The sequence below is a fragment of the Giraffa tippelskirchi genome, chromosome 7, assembly GCF_054371585.1.
Source record: "Giraffa tippelskirchi isolate mGirTip1 chromosome 7, T2T-mGirTip1v1.2.pri, whole genome shotgun sequence".
Taxonomy (NCBI): domain Eukaryota; kingdom Metazoa; phylum Chordata; class Mammalia; order Artiodactyla; family Giraffidae; genus Giraffa; species Giraffa tippelskirchi.
Window position 1 is genome coordinate 56530325 of NC_137281.1, and position 18992 is coordinate 56549316.

At 40.3% G+C, this 18992-nt stretch overlaps 2 long non-coding RNA genes across 2 annotated transcripts in view; both read left to right on the plus strand.

The window, feature by feature from the left end:
- Positions 1–18992, plus strand: part of LOC145512251 (uncharacterized) — a 166755-nt gene that overhangs the window by 14146 nt on the left and 133617 nt on the right. The window lies entirely within an intron of this gene.
- The window catches only part of LOC145512252 (uncharacterized), a 55306-nt gene continuing 49929 nt past the window's right edge, over positions 13616–18992 (plus strand). Inside the window, exon 1 of the long non-coding RNA XR_014058431.1 lies at positions 13616–14101. This is a non-coding gene — a long non-coding RNA (uncharacterized LOC145512252). The remainder of the gene's footprint in view (positions 14102–18992) is intronic.

Consider the following 18992-nt stretch of genomic DNA (forward strand, 5'->3'; position numbering starts at 1 on the left):
TACAATACTGCTGACCTGCAACGCACTGTGTTTGTGTACAGTTTCCCGACTCCCTTAATTTATTGAGCATTTTAGCACTTGGCTCAATGATTTCTCTCCCCACCACAGAACGTGACATGTTTTTCATGGTGATTTTACCATCGTTGTAGATGTTTCATGCAGTATTCCCATCTTCCTGTCTTAGAAATACCTTGTTTTCATCTTATCTCAACCCAGGTAACGCCCTAGATTTTGCTGTTATCAGGGCTGTGCTGACTCCCGTCTCCCTGGCCACGTCTCTGGGTCTCAGCTGCTCCTCTGGTCCTCCCTTCGCTCCATCGTGACTCCCTGTTCAGGTGTCTCCTCTCCCTGCCCGAGTGCTCCTCCTATTCTCATCGCTCTTCTCTCATTCATCCCCATGGACCGCTGTCACAGCTCCGCTCTTACACATCAACTCCCTTGCCCTGGGAACTCTGTTATAGGCACCAGGCACCTCTTCTTGGTTAAATCAAACCTTTCACCTGCTCTCTGTCTACAACTGAGCAGCTCATTTTGGTTGAAGAAAAGCCCTGGGCCATCCTGACAGGTCTCATTTTAGTTAATGACCACTGACCTCAAGTAGAATTTCAGACTCTTCGGTGATACATTTTCTTTTTATTTGACTTTTTCAAATTTTCTCTATTACTTGCCCAGAAAACTCAAGTGAAGCTGTAACTTTAGTCATCTATTCAAAGACCAATTTAACAGAACAACTTAACCAGAGGCCAGTTTAACAGACTTTTTGTCAAAAAGTTACAGAATCCACAAATAACACGACTGATTCAAATTCATATAACCATTTCTATGGCCTGTACTTTGAGCTTTCATTATTATTTCAGTAGAGTTTCAAAATAAAAACAAATAGACATTAATTAAAAATGAATCAATGATTCAAAAATATATGACTTGCCATTTCAGCTATCTAAAATTAACATCTAGGCTATTACACTGGGGGAGCAATTATGAATGTTTGAGTGTGAAATATACACAAGAGGCTGCATGGATATACTTTTATATCAACTTAATTGTTACCAGTAAAACACAGTGAGGAGAGAGGGTATTTACCTTCCACACACAGAGTAATTCTAGTGTTTTATATCACTTCTTGATGGAAGAAACAGTCATTGCTCATCATCAATCTGGGAGAAACCACCCATTCCTGACAGAGCCCCTGCAGGCGCACAAAATACAGAAAGCTGAAAGCTTTTCCTAGCTGAGAGCATCTTCCCATCAGCAAACTTCATGGTTGGAAATTGAGGGAGAGAAATTCCAGTTATTCAGGGGAAATGCGAGAACATGGACACAGTTAAAAGTAGTGAGTCTGTTTCCAGGCTTGTCTTTGTCTTCAGATGCTGTTTTCTCTCTGACTGTTCCACTGGGTGTTATTGTGGAAACCTGGCAACACAGACACTAGTAGTTTCATTTGTTTCATATAGTGCAGTTCCCGAAAGAATTTAGCGAGGGGACTTTAAATTTAGTATTCTTGTAATATAAAAAGTGAAAATAGAAACTGGTAGGGGAAGCAAAGATACAAAACAAAGATGTCAGAAAGTATCAAGATTGAAAAACAGGAAAGGAGAAAGGAAAATGAAGAGAGAATTCACGAAAGAAGATTTTTAAAAAGTTAGTGTATATGTGTGTGCCACGTCACTTCAGTCATGCCCCACTCTTTGCAACCCCATGGACTGTAGCCCCCCGGGCTCCTCTGTCCACGGGATTCTCCAGGCAAGAATACTGGAGTGGGTTGCCATGCCCTCCGCCAGGGGATCTTCCCCACCCAGGGATCGAATCTGCACCTCTTATGTCTCCTCCATTAGCAGGCAGGTTCTTTACCATTACTGCCACCTGGGAAGCACAGTCAAATTACTATAATGGGAGTAATAGTTTCACTACCGTTTATTTAATGATCATCTAACATTGTTCTGTGACTTCATGTGAATTAACTATTTGAATCTTGAGCATGGCCCTAGAGGTCAGTGCAGTTATTCTTATTGCCAATACTTAGTAAAACAGGAAAAGATTCATGGTTGCAGAAGGCACAGTTCATTCATGGTTGGCCATGGAAGTAGGACAGACATGTTTGAAAGCATTTTGGTAATAGGCATTGAGAAACTTAAGAATAATCAGCCCATTTTCAGTTAAATCAGCTCTTCTCGGTTAGATTAACTCTTCTCAAGGAACAATATTGTACATAATGAAGTTTTGTAATTTGAAATGTTTAAAGTAATAGAGCATAACAACAAGTCAGGATGTTATGTAGGCTTAATCATGGAGCTTAAGAAGAGTACAAGCTTATGAAAATGTACACTATATAATAACTGGAAAAAGGAGGATACAAACCATATGATTCCTTTTCTGAAAATGGAATTGCATATGATCGTAGAAAAAAAAGATGGAAGAAATAGAGCGGGAGTTTTTTTTCCCCCTCTTAATAGTGAAGCACGGTGATTTTCATACCTCTTAAGACATCCAAGTTTTCTACATTTAAAACAACAACAACAGAAAAACTCAGGTGTGGTAAGTGAGTGCATCTCTGGTCCTGGGTCCAGACTTTTCCCTCTTGCCCTCCCACCATTCTTCCGGCCTCAGATGCCTTGCTCGGCCGGTGGGACAGGAGCACCTCTGATGCTTGCGTTTCTGAGCTCCTCTCATCTGCAACCTCACTGGAAGGGTCCCTGTTGGGGCTGTGGAGGGGACCTGCAGCAGGGTTCACCCGTCCCAGTCCAGGCCAGCCTCCATCCACAGGCTTCCAGCCAACAAGCTGGTGGCTTCCACAGAGCCTGACTGAGCAGCTCAGGGGGCCAGCCTCGGCCAGACCAGCAGACCTGCCGCTGCTGCCTGAGCACATGAGGGATCACTGCTTGGCTGATGGTTATCCCCTTCGCCCACTGAGATGTGGGATGATTTGTTGTAGAGAGAGTTAACTTACGCAGGAGGTCATCAATTCCAGAGCTTTACTGAGGGGCAGGTCCAAATTTAAAAACCTTCGTCCATAAAGATGTGGGCAGGGTCTTGCATTATTCATCTTCTGAGTAACCCTGTGTTCGAGCCTGGCTTTATACCCTCCATGTATTGAACTGGCCGCCTCCACCCCTCTTTCCCTAATTACCACTCCTGTGATCAGACTCTTTCTCAAGGCCGCCCTAGCTTCCCCTGACAGCCTGGGCTGAGCCATGTGCTGGTTGAACAGGGTTGTCTGCAGAGCGGGAGGCAGGGTCAGGCCTGCAGCATGTGGCCTCTGGGCGATGGTGATCACTGGTCTGTGTCCAGTGATGAGGGTGGCGTTGGCAGACGTGTCCAGTGTGCTGGAGGAAGCACACAGGTGTGTCACGGGGCGGAGAGGAACTGTAACCCCACTGCCCGGCTCTGCCCCGGGGCGCCTCACCAGCTGCAGCGCTGCATCTCATAGCCTTTTCTAAAGGAAGAGAGACTGATGCGCATCTGCTTAGAGGGAAAAACTGCCCCAGTCAGAGTCTCCCCAAGGCCCTCTTTAGAGCAAGCCCATGAGGTCCCCCGAGCCTGGGGGTGAATAAGACTTACTGTGACCTTTCCAAATGTCCCCTTCTCTGCGGAACACCTGTGCTCCTCATCACTGCATCAAGAAGCAGTGGCAGCCAGGAGGGCCAGACAGCTTCCCTGGGTGGACCAGCTCAGCGAAAAGCGTGTGCATACACAGAGTGGCCCCGGTCAGACTGACTAGTGAGAGTGGGGTTCAACCTTGTTCCCACTGGATGAAGGACTGCTTTCACGTGGACTTCGTTCTCAGTGCTTCAGAGGCAAGTTGGAAAACAGATCCACAACTGTTGCTTCTAATGTTAAATGGCATCCAGCTTACAGCAGGTTCTCAAAAATTAGTTCTTAAATCAGGAATGTAAATATTTGACCAGGTACATAGATTAAGATAGCTGAAAATATGCATAAGGGTTGTGAAAACGTGATCCAGGGCAGCAGTTCTCCAAGTGTGTCCTCTGAGCGGCAGCATCAGAATCACCTGGAACTTGTTGGAGACAAGTGCTTCCTGTCCCCCTCCTCCCCACAGAGCCAGAAGGGAGGGGGCCCGGCCACCTGTGTGTTTAGTCGCTTCTGTGATGCACAGGCTCATGTAAAACCAATGGATTGAGTAGTCTAATTTCTGACAAATGGTTGTGAAATTGCTTATTCTGAGGTTAACTCATGCACTTTTCCAAACAAATGGGGAATGTGTGATTGGCCAAAATCATATTGCAAATGAAAACAAAACAGCTGCAAGTACCAAATTCCACATCCGTAACTTAATGTTTTAATATTTGAAGAGTTTTTTCCATAACTAAACACAATTCACCGTCAGTTTTAGTAACCCCGGAATCAGTTGTAAACTCTTCATTTAGACCGGTATTAGGTTTACTGTTCAGTTCAGTCGCTCAGTCGTGTCCAACTCTTTGCGACCCCGTGGGCTGCTGCATGCCAGGCCTCCCTATCCATTACCAACTCCTGGAGCTTGCTCAAACTCATGTTCATTGAGTCGGTGATGCCATCCAACCATCTCATCCTCTGTGGTCCCTTTCTCCTCCTACCTTCAATCTTCCCCAGCATCAGGGTCTTTTCCAATGAGTCAGTTCTTTGCATCAGGTGGCCAAAGTATTGGAGCTTCAGCTTCAGCATCAGTCCTTTCAATGAATATTCAGGACTGATTTCCTTTAGGATTCACTGGTTTGATCTCCTTGCAGTCCAAGGGACTCTCAAGAGCCTTCTCCGACACCACAGTTCAAAAGCATCCATTCTTTGGCACTCAGCTTTCTTTATAGTTCAACTCTCACATCCATACATGACCACTGGAGAAACAATAGCTTTAGCTAGATGGACCTTTGTTGGCAAAGTAATGTCTCTGCTTTTCAGTATGCTGTCTAGGTTGGTCATAGCTTTTCTTCCAAGGAGCAAGCATCTTTTAGTTTCATGGCTGCAGTGACTATCTTCAGTGACATTTGGAGCCCCCAAAAATGAAGTCTGTCACTGTTTCCATTGTTTCCCCATCTATTTGCCATGAAGTGATGGGACCAGATGCCATGATCTTCATTTTCTGAATGTTGAGTTTGAAGCCAGCTTTTTCACTCTCCTCTTTTACTTTCATCAAGAGGCTCTTTAGTTCTTCTTCACTTTCTGCCGTAAGGGTGGTGTCATCTGTGTATCTGAGGTTATTGATATTTCTCCTGGCAATCTTTGATTCCAGCTTGTGCTTCATACAGCCTGCCATTTCTCATGATGTACTCTGCATGTAAGTTAAATAAGCAGGGTGACAATATACAGCCTTGACATACTCCTTTCCCGATGTGGAGCCAGTCTGTTGTTCCATGTCCATTTCTAACTGTTGCTTCCTGACCTGCATACAGATTTCTCAGGAGGCAGGTCAGGTGGTCTGGTATTCCCATCTCTTGAAGAATTTTCCACAGTTTGTTGTGATCTACATAGTCACAGGCTTTGCCGTAATCAATAAAGCAGAAATAGATGTTTTTCTGGATCTCTCTTGCTTTTTCGATGATCCATCGGATGTTGGCAATTTGATCTCTGGTTTCTCTGCCTTTTCTGAATCTATCTTGAATATCTGGAAGTTCACAGTTCACGTACTGATGAAGCCTGGCTTGGAGAATTTTGAGCATTACTTTGCTAGCATGTGAGTGCTAGGTACTGTTAGGAAAGTATTGTCTTATTTGTGATGATGGCATTGCAAATTCAGGGATGTGCTGGATCATGTATATTTGAAAGATTTAGTGTTACAAATACACCTGAGTGAGGCACAATGCAAAATTTGTCCACATTAAACATATACATGTGCTTTTAATGGATTTATTTAAAGTAGGACATATAACAAATGAAAAAAAAATGATTTTTCCATACAAATAATACAAATCATAACTGAATTTTTTAGAATTCTAGAGGAAAGTTAAAGAATGTCAAGGTAAGATTTAAAAACAGTATAGGTCAATATGTTATAATTTTCTTATTGTAAGTATATTCCTAACAGCAACAGCGATTAATGCTGATCTGTTGTTTGTTATTCTGAAGCTCCTGTCAGAATCTGTGCCTCACCCTCCTTTTATCTCCATGACAACAAGGGGAGGTATTTGTTGCGCTCCCTGGTTTAAATATGGTGAATGTGGGATGTTGGGAAATTAAGTAACTCGTTCAAACTCTCTTAACCACTAACAGTGCAGTTAGGATTTATGAAATATCCTCAAATCAGAATTGTAGGGTACAGATTCTTTCGGCACAGCAAGCATCTTAGGGAAGGAGCTTATCGGAACCAGCTGCTCTTGGGTCTGAAGCAGTGCAGCTGTCAGGAGCCAGCCTGGACCCACAGGAGCATGTGACAGAGCTGAAGGACCTGGGGTGGGAGTGGATCTGGAGATGGGGGAAGGAACAGAAGTCCTTCTGAATGTGTAGTCTGAAAGATCCCTAGAGAGCAGGAGGATGTTAACATTTAGGATCCGGGTGTAAAGTTATTATCAGTAAAATGCTATGTAATTTTTACAAAGGGACGCTGGGTCACCTAGAAAAACGATGGCTAAGAATGAAATTTAAGTCCTTACCAAGGACACAGAGACCCTGCAACTCATGGCCCCTTCCTGCTTCTTGAGCTCACTTTTCATCCTCTCTTCCTCTGTCTACCTACCTCCTAGTGCCTCCTGGAGGCTGACAATGCTCCGGCCTCAGGGCCTTTGCACTTGCTTTTGTTTCTTCCCTGATGACTAATGACTTCTGTGTCAGTTTTACCCCTAAGTATTACATATATTCGATGTTATTATAAATAACATTGTTTTTAATGTTTGATTTCTACATCATCAGTGTTTGGGTTTATTTCTGGACTGTCTATTCTGTTCATTTAACTATGTGTCTGCTTTTCTACCAGTGCCATAGTATTTTGATTACTGTCGCTTTCTAGTATAGTATAAAGGCAGGGTGCCTGATTCCTCTAGCACTGTAGTTGTTTCCCAGATTGTTTTGGCTACTTGGGATCTTTTGTGTGTGTATACAATTTTTTAATTTATTTGTTCTATTTCTGTTAAAAATGCCCTTGGTATTTTGATAGTGATGGCATTGAATGTATAGATTGCCTTGGGCAGTACTGTAAGTTTCTAGGGACAGAAATATAATTTATTTCTGTATGCAAAAAAATAGAGGAAAACAATAGAATGGGAAACACTAGGGATCTCTTCAAGAAAATTAGAGAACAAAGGGACCATTTAATGCAAAGATGGGCACAATTAAGGACAGAAATGGTATGGACCTAACAGAAGCAGAAGATATTAAGAAGAGGTGGTAAGAATACACAGAAAGACTATACAAAAAAGATCTTCATGACCCAGATAACCATGATGGTGTGATCACTCACCTAGAGCCAGACACCCTGGAATGTGAAGTCAAGTGGGCCTTAGGAAGCATCACTACAAACAAAGCTAGTGGAGGTGATGGAATTCCAGCTGAGCTATTTCAAATCCTAAAAGATGATGCAGTGAAAGTGCTGCACTCAATATGCCAGCACATTTGGAAAACTCAGCAGTGGCCACAGGACTGGAAAAGATCTGTTTTCATTCCAATATAAAGAAAGGCAATGCTAAAGAATGTTCAAACTATTGCACAATCCACTCATCTCACACACTAGCAAAGTAATGGTCAAAATTCTCCAAGTCAGGCTTCAACAGTACATGAACTATGAACTTCCAGATATTTAAGCTGGTTTTAGAAAAGGTAGATGAACCAGAGATCAAATTGCCAACATCCGCTGGATCATCGAAAAAGCAAGAGAGTTCTGGAGAGACATCTACTTATGCTTTATTGACTGTGCCAAAGCCTTTGACTGTGTGGATCACAACAAACTGTGGAAAATTCTTAACAAAATGGGAATACCAGACCACCTGACATACCTCCTGAGAAATCTGTATGCAGGTCAAGAAGCAACAGTTATAACTGGACATGGAAAAAACAGACTGGTTCCAGATTGGGAAAGGAGTATGTTAAGGCTGTATATTGTCATTCTGCTTACTGAACTTATATGCAGAGTACATCATGAGAAATTCTGGGCTGGATGAAGCACAAGCTGAAATCAAGATTGCTGGGAGAAATATCAATAACTTCAGATATGCAGATGACACCACCCTTATAGCAGAAAATTAAGAAGAATTAAAGGGCCTCTTGATGAAAGTGAAAGAGGAAAGTGAAAAAATTGGATTAAAACTCAACATTCAAAAAACTAAGATCATGGCATCCAGTCCAGTCACTTCATGGCAGATAGATGGGGAAACAATGGAAACAGTGAGAGACTTTATTTTGGGGGGCTCCAGAATCACTGCAGATGGTGACTGCAGCCATGAAATTAAAAGACGCTTGCTCCTTGGAAGAAAAGTTATGACAAACCTAGAGAGCATATTAAAAAGCAGAGGCATTACTTTGCCAACAAAGATCCATCTAGTCAAAGCTATGGTTTTCCCAGTAGTCACGTATGTATGTGAGAGTTGGACTATAAAGAAAGCTGAGCACCAAAGAATTGATGCTTTTAAACTGTCGTGTTGGAGAAGACTCTTGAGAGTCCCTTGGACAGCAAGGAGATCCAACCAGTCCATCCTAAAGGAGATCAGTCCTGGGTGTTCACTGAAAGGACTGATGTTAAAGCTGAAACTCCAATACTTTGTCTATCTGATGTGAAGAACTGACTCATTGGAAAAGACCCTGATGCTGGGATAGATCGAAGGCAAGAGGAGAAGGGGACGACAGAGGACGAGATGTTTGGATGGCATCACCAACTTGATGGACATGAGTTTGAGTAAGCTCCGGGAGTTGGTGATGGACAGGGAAGCCTGGCATGCTGTGGTTCATGGGGTCACAAAGAGTCAGACACGACTGAGCAACTGAACTGAACTGAACTGATTGATATTGTATCAGTTTTGCTACACTTAAGAGTTTTGAGAGATTTTGTGAATTTTATAGAATCCTCTGTATAGACATATGTGCATTGTGATAATGTGTATTGTGCTATTTTTGGTGCAAGGTTCTATTAATATCAATTAGGTCAAATTGGTTAATAATGTTCAAGTCTTTTATATCTTCCTGATTTTCTATGTCCTTTTTCTATTATTGACAGGATTGTTTAAATATTTGACTATAATTTGGGTTTATTTGTTTCCTTTGTAGTTCTATTAGTTTTACCTGTATGCATTTTCAAACTCTTTTATCAATTGAATAAAGGTTTAGGGTTATGTACATTTGGCGAATTTTTCATTAAGACTGCTTTATCATTATGAAATGACCCTCTTTGTTCCTGGTGTATTCTTTTCTCTAAGATTTACTTTGATATCTTTCCCATACTTTTAATTTTGAATTATTTCTGTCTTTATATTTAGTGTGAGCTTCTTGTAGTCACCATAAATTTGAGTGTTGTTCTTTTGTTCAGTTGCAGAGTCTCTAGCTTAAATAATATGTTTCAACTTTCCATTTAGTATGATAATTTTTATGAGTGGGTTTAAATTCATCGTCTTGCTTTTTTCAAAATCAGTCTCATCTGGTATTTGCTTATTTCCTCCTCATTTTGTAACTTCTTTTGGATGTTGTATTTCTTTATTCTGTGTTATCTTTATTACCTATATGATTTGTTATTTCAGTGGTTGTTTAGTAGGATAAATAATACAGCTGTTCAAGTTATCTCTATATATTCCAAGTGATATTGTACTTCTTTACATAACATATGATTATTCTTGAGTTCTACCACTTTAGAGATAAAACCGAAATTCAGAGAAATGATGTGACTTGTCTGTGGCCAGAAGCCTTGATTAGGGGCTAAAATAGGAATTCTAGTTTGACTTCAGACTTGGTGCAACACTAAGGTGGGTTTTCATGCATTTTCTTTGTTGATTACCAAGTCACCATGGTTACAAAGTATACTTACAAGCACCAATGTGGAAAATTTGGAATTGTTCTTTTCTTGTTTTGGAAAATGTAAGTTTTAAATATCTGAAAGGAAAGCCCTAAAATTTCCCTACAGACCACTTGGGTAGGTATCACACAAGGCATCAGATAAATAATTAGTGATAAATCTGTGAGCCAGCTTTTAGTTGAGACCCTGGAGCAGAATTTGGCTTCCTTTGGCTCTTCACATTAGTCACTCTGGGAGAGTGATTCACATACCATAAATCACATTCTGACTGTGACCGGGAGGGTGTCTGAAATTGTATTGACTTATCTTATTCCCTGTGTCAGGACTGAGGAATATCTGAGACTGTCATCCCGATAGGTACCTCTCTCTAGGCCTGGTTATGAAAAAATGAATGCAGGATGTATATTTACTTCTTGCATTTGTAACATCAGGATTGCACAATTCATCTGTTAAAATATTCAATTTGGGAAGATCAGACTTTATGTTCCCTGTATCATTGTGGGAACAAAGAAAAGAGTGTATTAATAATGTAAACAAGTATGTTAATATTCCTTTTAAACATAAGTATAATATAAGTAGGAGCCAATATTTATTAAATTTAAAATAAATTTTGAATTCTCATAGTTTTCTCAGATGTATTTTCCTTATTATAATTGCATTTGTGTCCAGATTTATCCCAAGTGTTATATATTTATACAAGATCACAATCAAATACTCTTTACACACCATCATTTTGTATCATTCATATTCATGAGCTCTAAATAGCAGATACTTTGAACCTAGGAGATAGGTTGAAAAAGTAATCAGTTTGTATCACTAATCTGATTTCTGCTTTTTTCTCTAGTTGAAGAAAGTAAAGAGTAAAATTCTTACACTGAAACAAAGTTTCAGGCCAGAAATATATGTATATATTTATATATGTATTTTTCCAGAGCTTGTTTTAAAGAAAATCAATAATGCCAGAATGCCTGGATTTTTTTTATATTCATAAGAAGATTATATAGAAATATCCTCAAATTATAACCTTTTGACAAATATTCATACAATCAACAGAGTTCTCTGACTTCCTTATTAAGGCATTTGATGACCTCTATTCAGCTTCTGCAGAAGTTTACATTGTATTGGGGGAAGAAAGAGGAATAACCACGGTCCGTTGGTTTCCCGAACGCACAACGACATCTGTGTGTGCGCACAGGCAGATGATCCTCACAAATGTGGGCCTCTGAGGACAACATAAAGAAGGGTTTCTGGGCTGGCAGTGTGAGAGCAGAGTGGAGAGGTAAACAGTGGAAACAAGAGAGCTGAAAAAATAAGGCCACTCAGCCTCGTGTAATCACTCTTGCTGTACAGCTGTGCCACTTCCAGACTAAATGCAGCTCTTTTCAGGCTTCCCCATATGGTTTAATAAAAATAGGAAATTTCTCTAGCATTCTGCAGTGTAGTCATCTACTGGAATAGATATTTAGCTCGCAGTTTCACTCTCTCATTTCTTTACAAGAGACATATTCTTAGTGCTTCTTTCATTTCAGTTTCAGGAAATGTCTTTATTTCCATGTGATGGCTCTCTACCACCCTTGACTTGATGAGGGCAGGTTATTGCCCTGTACGTCCACTGCAGGTAAACATGATGAGTCCCATCCTGGACACGGCTTGACTTCATTTCCTAAAATGTACTTTATACAGGTTGATCACTTGGGTGAAGGATAACACAAAAATTCTGTAAAACTGAATTAAAAGGTTTGCTCAGGAAAAGCAAGAACAGAATGTAGAGTGAAATTTTATAAAGGATTAATTGTAAAAGATTGGGTTTGATTGATGAGATGTTGATTCATTTATTCAAAGATATTTCTGAATGCCCTCCATGTCCCAAGCACTGTATTATGCTTGGTTATGAGTTGGCAAATTAAAAAATAAAACATGACTACTGCCCTGGGAGCTCAAAATTTAATCTGGCAGGAGGTCAATAGACAAGTGAACAAATAAAAATCTAAATTTCTTATTATAATACAATTATACATGAAAAGTGCTATGATAGAGAATAATTTGGTTGAGCTCCTATTAAGAAATTGAAGTTTTAGAAGGTCTCTCAGAGAGAATTTATTTAAATTGAAACTCGGCAATATGACCAGTCCACCCTATGAAAATTTTGTGATAGCATTCTATGGAAAGGAAGTATCATGAGCATTCTGTGGAAAGGAAGTAACAGAAGCAGAAGTCCAGAGCTGGACAAAGCTGAACATAATTGAGAAATGGAAAGGAAGCCAATGTTCTGGCAGGGAGGCGGACTGAAGTCAGAAAATAATCAGTTTGGATTATTTAGGGCCTCTTAAATCACAGTAAGGTGTTGCGAATATATATAATTAATGGAATATATATAATAATGGACATAAGTTTGAGCATACTCCGGGAGATAGTGAAGGACAGGGAAGTCTGACATGCTGCAGTACATGTGGTCATAAAGAGTTGGACACAACTTAGCAACTGAACAACAACAACAATTAATGGGTCAATATTTCAGTTCTGTTTCTTTACTAATTGGTATTCTATTTATTATGAATTATTGAACAGATACAATTTTGAATAAAATATTAATTTATTTTATTCTGTATACATTAGTAGATATCTACTTTCATTCTGAAAACAAGTGATCTCCCATCATTCAATGGAAACGTACAGCTATTGTGTGATAGGCTGACGTGCTGAAGGAGACGTTAATGACTTTGAAATGACATGGACTGAGGTCAAGTGACAGAAGCACATTTAGAACTCAGTTCTTGTTTAATCTTTAACATGATTCTGTTAAACATCAATGAATTGAAAAATAAATCCTGGCTATATTGATGCATCATGATAAAATGTGACAAAACATATTCTATGACGATCAGGATTCAGAAATGTGTAAGTAATGGAGGTGGAACAGTTTCCCAGTTTGAATGTCTATATTTCCTAAAGAAGATGGAAATGAGTAGAAACTTAAAATTTCATGAAGTGTTGTAACCCATATATGTGTTGAGAATGTTAAAATTAAGAGCTGGGCCAAAACTGTCCCCAGTTATGTGAAGCATCTTCTTTACTACAGTAGTTGGGAAAGGCATGAAGGACAGGTCAATACTGTGGATAGAGTTGTCATCTAAAGCGTTTTTCTATGATGATCTGTCTGCCCTACTTTCAGCCTCAAAATGTATTTCTCTCTTTACCGGTTATCCCTTTATGGATTCCAGTCTTTGAGGCTCTTTCCTGTTTTTTAGTTCTTCTTTTGGCGTGCTGTCTAATAAATCCCGTTCACGGAGTAATTCCCTCTTTTTAAAATAATTGCTAGAATACCTGCCATGCAGGACATATAATAAAATACTGTGCTTCCTCTCCAAATGGTGAAACTGGATCAGTAGCAAGAAATATTTAACGTTAGTAACTACAATGCAGGAAAAAAGTTGCAGTTGGTGATAGAGAAATTAAAAACATCTGAGGAGGGAATTAAGAAGAGAAAGTGACATTTAGTTGGGAGAGAGGATGAACACAATTGTGGAGGTGACAGAATTGGAAGTGACAAATTGAAGAGTGGGCGTTACTGCGCAGGTCCAGAAACGGGTCCGGGTGATGGGATCGCGAGCAGCAGAGAGGCACGCATGCGCACAACCTGAGAGCAGTGTGACGCCTCCAGCTGATGGTTTGTTTGGACACAGGCCTGTATTTCTCAGCTTGCTCACTTACTTGTTCATCTTAACTTGGCACCAAGTGACTATTGGGTACTATCAGAAATAAACCTGGCTAGTAAGATAAAAATATGTATTCAGATAAGGCTCATTAGTGTTCGTTTTACTGTGGGAGCCGGGTTCCCTGGGATACCCTTGTGTAGTTCACTCCGCGTTGCACCAAGGTTGGTCTCCGGGACAAACATGATGTGGAAGAGAGGATGGAAAACAGCTTCTGAGATGAGGTTATGCGATACTGCTGCTTCTGGTCTGGTTGTTTTCTTGCTCCTTCTTGGGTCTCTCACTCAAGGAAAAGCCAGCTGCCATGTGATGAGTAGCCCTGTGCAGGGGCCTGCTAGTGAGGACCTGAGGCCTCCAGCCAGCAGGAGATGCTGACACCCCAGTGAAGCTGCCATCTTGATGGTGACCCCTGGGAGACCTTGAGCCTGAACCACCTGCTGAAGCTCTTCTGGATTCTCAGAGACTGTTAGTGAGTGGTATTATTTTAAGCTGCTGAGTTTGGGGGTAATTTTGTCAAGCATCATCAGTAGATAACTAATACGTTTCCCAATACCTTGAATAGTGTCTGACATGTATGTTTATATGAAAGATTCTCAGTAAAGGTTTAATATGTATAATATAGAAATAAATAGAATATTCACTAGCTTTTTGTACTAGAGACTATTTTTTAAAATTCTAGTTTTAAATATGTAATTTTTATATAGAGCTCAAATTATATTTAAAGAATTTTTAAAAGTATATAATTTGCAACTACTCAATGTACTGTTGCCTTTTCCCCTCCTGAAATTAGTCTCTGACATTCAAATATCAATGTTGGCTGCAGGTTAAGATTTAATTTTCAGCAGCTGGCTCCATTCCATATAAAAGGCTATGATTCTATTTTTTGTTTATTACATATGATTTTTATTTTACTGTCCTGAAGCAAATTAGAAAAAACAAGTTCACGAAAGTGTTGATTCTTCAATGCAAAATTTGTAGATAAACATGTAAACATAATCAGGAGACTTAATTTTTAAAAATTTACCTTTGTGTTTTGTTACCTTTAAAAGCTCTTTGTCATAAGGTTACATGATTTAAGAATTTAACATTTGTACAGGATCACAGTGAAATGAGACATGAAGTGTTATTCTGCATACATCTTGATCAGTCCTTTAATTTTTAAAAAGTCATGACTTTCTTAGAGAAGTTTAAGATTGACAGCAAAATTGAGGGGAAGGTATAGAGATTTCCCATTTACCTCTGCCCTCACCCATGCATAGTCTTCACCGTTATCAACATCCCCCCATTAGGTGGTGTATTTATTTTAATTGATGAGCCTGTACTGACACATGATAATTATCCAAATATGTAATTGACATGGTTTGTACATGGTGTTGTACAGTCTGTGGATTTGAACAAGTGTATTATAAGGACATGTTTCTATCATTATGGTATCATACAGAGTATTGTCACTGCCCTGATAATTCTCTGTGCTCTGCCTATTTATTTCCAACACCCCACCCCAACCCCTAAAGAATCCACTTGCCATTGCAGGAAACTTGGGTTCGATCCCTGGGTTGAGAAGATACCCTGGAGAAGGAAATGGCAATCCAGTATTCTTGCTTGGGAAATTCCATGAACAGAGGAGCCTGGTGGGCTGCAGTCCATGGGCTCATGAGAGTCAGATGTGACTTAGTGACTAAACAACAACCACTACCTCCAATCCCTATAACCAGTGATGTCTCTACTGTTTCCAGAGTTTTGTCTTGGCAAGATGCCTTATAGTTGGAATCATACAGCATGTAGTATCTTCGGATTGGCTTCTTTCATTTGGAAGTATGCATTTAAGACTCTTGATAGCTCATATTTTCTTTAGTGCTGAACAACATTCCATTGTCTGGATATGCCACAGCTTGTATATCCACACCCACTGAAGGATGTCCACCACAGACCATTCAGCACAACAGGATCTTAAGGAACTGTCGAGAGTCCTGAGGCTGAGATTGTGGAAGGGGAATTAGGTGGAAATGGCTGAATCAGTGGCTCCTCGTTTGTGGGAGCAGGAAGTGTGTGTTGAGAGCATAGCTGGGCAGCAGAGCACAGGAGTCCAGTTTGTGTGTGTTTTATCGTCTTGACACAGGCAGCCACTGGAAGGTCTTTTGAGCAGTGGTGTGGTCATGAGCAGAACCACTCTTTGAAAATTCAACTGAGCAGGAGATTGAAGGAGAAAAGATGTTACTGAAACGTTAATCTAATAGAGGAGGCAACAGGGGCCTAACCCAGGCAGCAGGAATAAGAAGATGGAGATGACAATGCTGAGACCTAAAGAACAGGGGGTAGAAGTTCTATTCTAATTCCCTCCTTGGGATGCTCTGAAGTGTGAAAACCCAGTCGTCTGTGTTCCTTTGCTTGTTGGCCTCCAAAAGGAACATGCCGTCACTCTCCAGGTGGAAGGCGTGTTCGGTTGGCTGTTGGTGTCCTGCCATTGGCCTGGTGGACCCTTCCCAGCACCTGATCCCTGCTCTTCTTAGGGAGAGTATAGCATACACAGAAGGACTTCCCTGGAGGCTCAGACGGTAAAGCATCCGCCTACAATGTGGGAGGCCCAGGTTTGATCCCTGGGTCGGGAAGATCCTCTGGAGAAGGAAATGGCAACCCACTCCAGTACTCTTGCTTGGAAAAATCCCGTGGATGGAGGAGCCTGGTAGGCTGCAGTCCGTGGGGTCGCAAAGAGTCTGACATGACCGAGCGACTAAACTTTCTTTCTTTCTAGCATACACAAAGAAGGGCACTCAAGCTCTGCTCAGACCACGTGGGCTCAGATCCTTGCCTTCTCCCCTGTACCTGGGACTTCACTGCTGATCGTCCCTGAGCCCCGGGTTCAAGTGCACACGAGGTTGTTGGGGCTGTGAGTGCAGTGTGGCCTCCATGGAGATGAAGGGATTTCCTTTTAAGCCCTGAGTGGTGTCTGACCCACAGGAAGTACTTGTGCTCACTCACCAGTGTGCAGACACTTCTCAAGGCACACAGTTCCTCCACTCTGATCACTTCACATTCAGTGAACAGACCCCGGAGCATGTGTCCTGCCTCATAGGGTCTGCCTGTGTGTATCATGTGCTTAAATATTGGGCTCAGAATCATTTTCATAATGGGACCTATTAAGCTTATTTTCTTAAGAACGAAATTGGTATGCATTGCCCCTTTTCTGTGAACAAAATAAAAGATTCACTGTAGAACTTTCTTTTGAATAAAAGGAAAATTTCCACACAATGGAACTATAAATTTAAGTGAAATACACTCTGGAATTTACAATAGATGGCAGACCATGTTCTTAGTCTTTCTGAAGGTGTAAAATTGTAGTTAATTGCTTTGTTCTCAATTTTAAAGAGCAAAGAGTTCATAAATAATGTGCTCGAGTGGCAGTTTGCAAAGGCTCTAAAACCTCTCAACGTAGTTCTCATTGCCAAAGATGTAATTCTTCTGAATGTTGATTATTCCCATGAATTTTAAAATATTTAAAAATACCCTACAGAGACTAAACAGATGAAAATTATCTCTGAATTTCCTTTGAATAGAGTTGTATGTGTCAATGAGAAGCCTACTATCTTTGGTTTCCTATGACACATGCATCTTTTATCTAGATAGAATATTTCTTAAAAATATAATATAGGGTTTTACAGTGAGATGTAAATAATGAAATTACTGCTTCCTAAGTACATAATGATAAGTTAGTTTTCCGAAATTTTAGGTTACACATTATAGGCGTGTAGGGATGTGTGTGTGTGCATATGTGTGTATATATATATATATATGCATATATATATATATATATGTGGGCTTCCCATGTGGCTCAATGGTAAAGAATCTGCCTGCCAATGCAGGAGATGCAAGAGATGAGGGTTCAGTCCCTCAGTCGGGAAGATCTCCTGGAGGAGAAAATAGCCCACTTCAGTGTTCTTGCCTGGAAAATTCCATAGACATAGGAGCCTGGTGGGCTACAGTCCATAGGGTCACAAAGAGTCAGACATGACTGAAGTGATTTAGCACACACAAGCGGCTGAGCATACACGCACAGGGGTCTGTGTGTGCATACATACATACATACATACATACATACATACAGGAATATACGTGGAGAGAACAGAAGGGAAGGAGACTGCTTTCCTCACATCTGGCAGCTGTTTGTTGATGGAAAATACCAGCCATTAAGTGAAAGTATAATCTATTCAATATCCTAAGTTTTTCTGGATTAAAAATTTTACCAAGTATTTAACAATGCTTACCTGTATCTTTAAAACTATACCACTCTTAAACAGGCAATAAATATGCATCATTTTTGATGCCTTCCCACCAAAAACCACCAGGAATATTCTCATGAAAATTGCAGCTACCTGGGGTAATATAGTTCTTCAGGACACCCCAGAACCATATGATTAATGGAGATTTTCAAGGCTCTGACTCTTCCTGGCTGTGTGGTGTGTCAGTCACATCTGACTGTTTGTAACCCCATGGACTGTAGCCCACCAAGCTCTTCTGTCCATGGAATTCTTCAGGCAAGAATACTGGAGTGGGTTGCCATTTCCTTCTCCAGAACTGGCTGTGTGGTATCATCATCTTTGTTGTTGTTGTTCAGTTGTTGTTTATATATGAAGAGTTTGCACGTTTAACAGGGTGAACAGAATCCTTGTTTTAGTGATCACATGTTCAGCAGATAATAGTAACAGTAAATAAATATATAAACAAAGCAGCAAATGAGACATGAATAGAACAGTTGTTTTACTAACTCATCACCCTTGCCCTTTGAGTCCATATACAGGGCAGTAACTAAGGTTTGTTTCACCTAAGTTATTGAGAGTCCCATTTTCCTCTGGATTCTTCAAATCCCATAATCTCCCACCCAAGCAATTGGAAATCAGCCGTTGAAAACACAATTCAGAGAAAAGAAACAATAAATTGCTTAATTTGTCTCTGAAGTTTAATGTAACTTAGCGCTTTGTCTTTGGGAAATTACACAGGGAAAAATCTATTTTAAGTAACACTCAAATGTTAAATTATTAAATTGTGTGTCATGAGAACCACTGGGATTTTGCCCTGGGAAGTAGACAGTATTCAGGATCTGAATACAGTGTTTGAGTTCCAGCTTGGCCACTAAGAAATTTACCTGGTTTGCACTTTCTTCATTTAATTAGTGAATGAAATGCATGAGAAAATGGTTTGTGAATTTAAAATACTCTGCAAAGATTAATCACTGTTATTCTTCCATTTTTTTTAATTTTAAACTCTTTGAGGAGCTGTCCTTTAAGCTTAAAGTGTGATCCATTATCTTTTGAGATTTAAGCATCATGTCAGTACTAGAATTATTAATAATGCCATTGGTGTAG